This window comes from Lycium barbarum, chromosome 2 (genome assembly GCF_019175385.1).
Source record: "Lycium barbarum isolate Lr01 chromosome 2, ASM1917538v2, whole genome shotgun sequence".
In the NCBI taxonomy this organism is placed as follows: Eukaryota; Viridiplantae; Streptophyta; class Magnoliopsida; order Solanales; family Solanaceae; genus Lycium; species Lycium barbarum.
In genome coordinates this window covers 89,140,625-89,148,995 of record NC_083338.1, presented here as the reverse complement: position 1 = coordinate 89,148,995, position 8,371 = coordinate 89,140,625, and positions in this window count along the sequence as shown.

Here is an 8,371-nt window from a genome sequence, read left to right as displayed (position 1 = left end):
GAAGGAGTTGTTGGAGCAATTAAATCATTCATTTGTGCAATATATGCCCCTAGCCGAGTGAAGAGATAAGTGGAAAAAGGTATGTGTTCAACTTTCTCTTACATGTTTTATGGATGATTTGTAAGTATTGTAGCATGAAGAGACGGATGAAATTCATGAAATAGAGGTATAGTGGTCATGGCCGAATGGTGTGTGTTGTGTAGAAAAGATGAAACGATTTTATTTAGTAGTTTGATTGTTGTGTTGTGGATTCCATGATGAAAAATGAATGAAAACCATGAATTTAGTGTGTTCGAGGAGTGGCCGTGTGGTGTGAAGCTTGGCCGTGTGTGTGTGTTGTGTTGTATAGGAATGATGAATTAATTTTATCTAGTATATTGGTTGTTGTCGTAATGAATTCTATGATGAAAATGAAAGTTTAATGATTCTAGTGAAGTTGAAATGGTTGGAGAGTTGTTTTAGACGTTAATGTGATTTGAATATAGTCTTCATGTATTTATGGAAGACAAAGTTGTTAGTATGTGAATTGTGATGTAATTCATGAAGTTGGAAGAGAAGAAATGCGTTGTTATTGTTCTTGTTGAATTTGGAAGGTTTCGGGTAAAGAAGTATGTTGAATTGGTGGTTTTGAATATTATGTGAATTGTTTGAAGTATTCTTGAAATGTGTTTGTAAGGACTTGGGAAAGTATTTGAATGTGTAAGCATTGATGTTGGCTTGACTATATGTGATGGAATTGAATATAAATGAATTGACGTTGAATTGTGTGACAAGAGTTGTTAATGTTAGAATGTATTTTGAAATAATTGTTGAAGTTGGAAGATATGATTGTTGGTATTGTTATTGGTAATTTGGCCGAGTTGCATTCTCGGGTTTGTTGTTGTTAAATTGGCCGAGCTAGATTCTCGGGGATGTTATATTTACAGGGGAAATGCTAATTTCGGCAGAATATAAGTGAAATTATTTGAAAAGCTAAGGCAAGTGAATGACAATGAATCTAATGATTATGTGAATTCTTTTGTATGTAGACTAGCAAGCTTGGATAAATAAGCGTAGCTAATAAGGCGTGGCACAGGTATGTAAGGCTTACCCTTTCTTTCTTTGGCATGTCCTAGGGCCAAGTAAGGTATGATATTGATATGCACATTGGGGTTACTCTATTCTGTGATTCCGAACTTGTTTATGATTCGTATACATTTTTGATATGTTCTTAAAAGAGTTCTGTAAGAATTGATGTGCTCGACTTTTGAAAACAGTCTGCTATGTTTTGATATGTATGTACGGTTCCAAAAGACCTATCCGATTTGATCCATAATGAGATTTGAAAAGCTCCTGATATGACTATTGTTTTGATCCTTCAAAGAAAGCTTCTGAAACGTTCAAAGAGTTTTGTTCCTAAAAGAATTCCATAAGTATCAATGTCCCTAACCTTGGTATATGGTCTCGGATCGGTTTGTTATATGACTATGATCCCTATGGCTCTTGATGTGCTTATGATGTTTGATATTTTTCCGAGTGGCATTCGAAAGATATTCGGTATGACAAACGTCTTGATTCTCAAATGATAGTTCGTTTGATTATTCCATCGAGTCTTTGATATAATTTTATATGTATACATGGTCCCAAAAGCTCCATTTGATTTGATCCATAACGATATCCGAAAGGTACTTGACATGATTATGGCTTGATTTTCCAAAAATGTCTTCTGAAATGTTCACAGAAGGCTCTGTACTTCGAACGCTCATAACTTTCTCATACTAAGTCGGATTGAACTGAAACTTGTTTCTGGGCCTTCAGATGTCGGTAAGTATACATATCTACCGAGTCTTGATTTATGTGCATGTGGTTTCGCACTACTCCGTTCGTGCAAGTCTCAATATGTCTATTCACTGAGTCCCGAGCCAGGATATGTTCTCGTGCGTATTCCTCTGCATTGTTCACCGAGTCCCTCATGAGAGGGCCGGGTACGGTGTATGTATATGATGATATGATTATGGCACCGAGTCCCATGATGGGCCAGGTACGGTATATGTGCACATGATTTCATTTACCGAGTCCCTTAATGGGCCGGGTACGGTATGACTTCATTCACCGAGTCCCTCACTAGAGGGCCGGGTACGGTATGTAAATGAATGTATATGTATATGCATGCATGATGATATGAAAGCAGGATGATATGATTTTGTCACCGAGTCCCTTAATGGGCCGGGTACGGTATGTACATGATATATGATGTTCGTACGCATGATTTCATTCACCGAGTCCCATAACGGGCCGGGTACAGTATGTGATAATGATATGCATGATTTATGTTCTAAAGGCAAGAGCTTTGGTATTATGGGCATTGTATATGTTTCTATACTCCTTATGTCAGCTATGATTCTTTTACTGTGATTCTTGCCTTACATGCTCAGTACATTTTCCGTACTGACCCCCCTTTCTTCGGGGGCTGCGTTTCATGCCATGCAGGTACACCCAGATGAGTAAAGGACATTGCCAGAAGATGCTTCAGCTGGATTGGCAACTCCATTTGCTCCTGGAGTGTTGCCGAGTCAGAGTATGTGTGTTATGAAGTGTTGTTCGAAGTTAGAGACTTAGCAGACAGAGTCGCGGGTATAGAATGTCAGTTTTGTAAGCGGCTCCATCAGCCGACGTGTCATTTTGTGCTATGATAAGAATTCCATGTGATAACAGATTTTGTTGATTTGAGAACAAAGAAAAAGAAAGTTTCTGAATTCTCTATTATGTATTTCATTTTAATTTGATTTAAGAAGTTCTAAGCGGTTATGTGTGTAATAAGAGTCAGTGGGTTTGCTCGGCTTCGGATTTGGGGTCGGGTGCCCATCACACCCTAGTAAGGTTAGGGTGTGACAGTATGTACACGAATCACGCAAGAACGATTATGTAAATTGCAAGTATTTTTACGTCGCCAACGAAACCAAGTGTGTACTTAAAAAGAGGAGTAAGAGGTAAGCAAGATAGTGTGGTCATGGTACTCCGGGTCAGTTGAAGGAAAATATATGGCGAAATTTTCGTAGAATCCCGGGTAGCTTAACATTCGAGGACTAATGTTCCCAAGGGGTGAAGAATGTTACACCTCGAAAAAAATTTCGTTCATGCATAGTAAATAGACTGACGAAGGGTACGACGTATGCGATTTTTTGATAAGTAAGAAATGACATTTGATGATTCAAAAGGAAATTTCAAAGACATTCGAAGAAAGAGAAGAAAGTTTGCCAAGAAAGACAGGGTATACGCTATGTATTGAGAAGGATTTATGAGTAACGAATTAACGATGTTTTGGAGAAGAGTTATAACATCCCTTAGATTGTTAATGAGGTGATAAACAAGTGCTAAGAAGGTTTCCTAAGGATTGGAGATCAAATGAAGTGACAAGAAAAAGATTAGTGAAAAGATGAGTTATACAGTCGATTATACGGTCCGTATAATAGTCCGCAGAATGGTCACAGTGAAGTCCATCATTGGTGAGATTATACGGTCACTTATACGGACCGTATAAAGTTATACGGCCTGTATAATGTGCCGTATAATGGTCACAGAGGCGAGATGTGGAAGAGGTAATTGCACGGTCACTTATACGGACCGTATAAAATTATACGACCCGTATAATGAACACAGAAGAGAGAATTTGACGGGGTGATTTCACGGTCACTTATACGGACCGTATAAATTTATACGGACTGTATAAGTGTCTGTATAATTATGTCGGGACAAATTTTATGTTTTTAAATAAGAGACCCAAGTTCATTATTTTCATTCCCATTTCTCCTCCACGACTTAAGAGTTCTCTAGAACCTTCCAAACACTTCATATACAAGAATCCAAGTGAAACTAACGATCCACTTCATCAAACCCACAAAATTAAGTGTAAGAAACACATTAAAGCTCATCCAAGTCAAGGAATATCAATGGAAGTGAACTAGGGTTTTGGTGCAGGAGAAGTATTTCAACTCAAGGCTTGTTTCTAAACTATCTAAGGTAAGTTTTATGGTATTTACATGTTATTTAAGGTATTGAAAATTTGAAACACTTGGATTGTAGAAGGAGATAGGGGTCATGAATGTGTGAATAGTGACATTTTGAGTAGTAGTTTAGAGTGAATCACGAATATTGAGATGTGGTGATTATAAGTAAGCTATAAATGACATTTAGAACATGGGGTAAGTATTATATGTGAGAAAACGCAATAGTGAACCATGACCATGATTATGGAGGAATTGAAGTAAAATTGTGAAATGTGGATAATGTAGATGAATGATGGTTGTTGCCTATAATATTGTGAATGTTGTTATGGATGTTTGGGGATTGATATAAGATATGGAGAAAGTAGTAGAAAAAAAGGAAATGCCACCTAATTTTCTCTTGCTTTAGTAAGCACGTTCTTATAATCGTCTAACTAATGTTAATACGAACTCCCTTGAAGGTAAAGACGCGAACATTGAAGGAGAACGATCAAGCGGTAGAATAGCTAAAGGAAAAGGCATGTAAGGCTTGTCCTTTATTTCTAAGGAATGACTCTTATGGTATGAATCCTCCTGTCCTTCCACGGTTTTCCTACATATCGAGAATTACGAATCTACCAGTATAAAGAGCTTCATACGAGATAAAGAAAAGAGATACGTTACGGGCATGACAATACCGATGATGAATGTAAGTACAGAAGTCCTAAAGCTCATGATACAACATTCCTACGAAACTAATGATCCTTATATATGACTCCTACGATATTATTTTCCCTACTTCTCCATGACTTTCTTACATTCAGGGAACTATTAGACAATATTGATAAAGAGCTTCTTATGGGATAAAGATGAGAAATATGTCATGAATACGAAAATAATGATGGTAAGTTTAAGCCTAGAGATTCTAAAGCAAGATATGATGTTCATGAAGTTAATGATCCTACTTACGATCCCTTGATGTTGTTCATGGTGTACACTCACCTTAAAATGTTAGTTCCTTCAAGGTGAGATATGATGAATATGATTACTCCATAATGAAATCGGGGGTTCTCGACTTTATGTCACGCCGACATCGTTATAGATTTTTTATAAGCTCTAATGCATGACCTATGCTCAATGTTCCGAAAAGTTACGAGTCTATGTTCATAGGGGTTCCCTATGGGATAAAGGTAAGAGATATGATATATATACGATAATGGTAATGATGGAGCTAAGTTTAGAGATTATAAAGCCTATCATACGATATTTTTATGAAGTTCATGCTACGAATATGATATCATTTTCATAGGTTGTCTTTAAATCCTAATGCATGCTTTATAGAAAGTTATGATAAGCTTATGATATGTATGTGATGGCAATGATGATGATGAGATATACTGAGCCTTGTTATGGCCGGGTACGGAAGACATGTATGTGATATTGTTGAGCCACTACGTGGCCGAATACGGATAATGTTTAATGTGTATGAGAAAATACGATACGATGATATATATATATATATATAATGATGCTAAGTTATGATATGCCTATGAGATGTGTAATAATGATGAGTTGATGATTGATTATATGACTATAGGATTCCACCGTGCCTAGTTGGCCGGGCATGACACCGCTAAAGCGGGCAGTGTATACACCATGTCTAGATGGCATGGAGTAGACACCACTAGTGGGCGGCATTGATGATATTACACCATGCTTACATGGCCGGGCAGACACCGCTAAAGCGGGCTGCGTATACACCATGTCTAGATGGCATGGGCAGACACCACTAGTGGGCGGCATATAATGGTTACTCGGATGTGGGTTAACGATGATGACATGTATATATGATTCGATGATGTATGCGCTATGATGATATATGTATTATGATAATATATGATATATGATAGGATGACGTATGCGCTATGATGATACATGTAATAAGAAAATATATGATATAGGCATGAAAGGTATCCACCCTTAAAAGTTACGCAGGTTATATCTTCATCTTATGTCTCATGATTTCTCTATTATGTTCATTTCATTCATGCCTTACATACTCAATACAATGTTTGTACTGACGTCCCTTTTCTTTGGACGTTGTGTTCATGCCCACAGGTAGACAGGGAGGCGACCCGTATTCATAGGAGCCGGTTAGCAGACTTTTCAGAGCACTCTATTATTCTGGAGGTGCCATTGATTTACTATTTTGTGTACATATATGTTTTGGGCACAATGAGGTCCTGTCCCGTCCACATGTCTGATACTCTAGTAGAGGCTCGTAGATACGTATGTGTGGGTAGTATGGTCTCACGATGTCCTTATTGTATATATATTATTTTGATAGCCGAAGGGCTTATGTATATAAAAGTAATTATGTTTCCAAATGAAAAAAATGGTTTTCCTATGATTATGAGCACATTAATATTAAAGAGGTGTATAATGAGTATGATGAGTAATAGAATGAGTGGTGCTCGGTGGTTAGCCCCGGGTACCCGTCATGGCCCCTAGTCGGGTCGTGACAGTTAGCTACTTAACACTTATCCTCCCAAGCTTGTAAATCTACATTCAAGATAATTCTTACTAGAGTTAAGCCTTGAAAACTCTCATAGGATCAAAGTAGAGTAATTAGTGAGCTAGTGAAAATTGGGCAGCATTTCACCTATTTCATCTGCTTCCATCAAATTCCAAAACGAATCCCAAACAACAATAACAATACCAATAGTACCATAATCAAGAGAATTGATTAACATTGAACTTAAATCAATCCAAAATCCCCCTTTAAAATCAACCTATAGTCATCCACTTCAACTCGATACCTTGTGACCTCTCTACTATGATTCCTTTCCTCTTCAAGACTTGTTAAAAACGTAGTAAAGCCTTTAGATTTTTTTTTTGTACTCATTTTAAACAAAATCTGTAATTATATGAAGCTTATATCATAACACGTATGACACATCGGCCGGTGGAGCCGCTTACTGAACTGACAACCAATAACCACGACTCTGTCTGCAAGGTCTCTAACTTCGAACAAGACGTCATAGCATAGTACGCTGACTCGGCTACACTCCAGGGCCAAATGGAGCTCGCCAACTTCGCTGGAACATATTCTATAATAGCTTCAACTCATCTGGGTGTACCTGCGTGGCATGAACGCAGCCCCCGAAGAAGAAGGGTCAGTACGAGTGATGTACTGAGTATGTAAGGCATAAGGAGTTTAAATATGAATAATAACTATATGGAAATATAGAACATATCATAAGATAAAGAGTAACCTGTACATGTGTGTGCCGCTGAGGGCGGATGCCATGCATGCTTATCTTTTCTTTGAAAACATTTCTTTTTCATATGTATATAGAAAATAGAACATGTCATAGCGCCGAACGACGTCGGCTCCCCCACATATGTAGAAAATAGAACATATCATATCATAGCGCCGAATACGTCGGCTCCCCCACATATGGCCCGCGTCCGGGATGATAACGCCAGCTGATCAGGTGTATACGCGTATATAACGCTCTGACCTTTCCCCTTGCCCCATATACATATACATATATCAGCGTCTATAGCGCTCTGGCCCTTTTCCCCATCTTCCCCCGAAAACATTTTCATATCATATACATATATATATATATATATATATATATATATATATATATATATATATATATATATACATGGCATGCATGAGAGCCCAAGGAAAGCTATGGTTCTATCGGAGTGACGTAAGGTCGGTAACCTCCGATTACATTATGGAATAGCCATGGTCGCTTTGTCTCACCTTGAAGGAACGATAATTATAAGGGGAGACTATCAACGAATAGCAATGTTAAGACTCGATGGGTATGTACATAAATCGACACTTGAGAGTCATAAATATGTTTCATGCCAATCCGAGGTAGTGTGAAAAAGTTATGGACGTTGTAGTACAGAACTGTCCATGAACGTTTTAGAAACTACTTTTGGAAATTCAAAGCAATGAGCATGTCAAATACCTTTAGAACATGAAATCATTTTCATCATAGTCATCATATGAATATCCTTATCCTCGACATCTTCAATGTCGTTGTAAAACATATCCATCGTTATTGTCATAAAAGCTTACAATGCCATACCTCTTTGTTTTGGAAAAATACGGACATTTTAGAAAAACATTTACGAGTTATCCGAAAGAGAATCGTGCCTTGGGATCATAAGCATCTAACTTTTGAAAAACAAGTAAGATATGGAAACAATCATGAATTCATAACATCGGGATCATGCCTTTGAAAGAAAGGGACAAGCCTTAACATACCTGTTCCGCGTCCTATTAGCTACGCTTATTTGTCCAAGCTCGCTACCGCTAGTCTACATTCAAGAAGATTGACGCAATCATTAGATTCATCGTCACACATACTTGTCGTAACCCT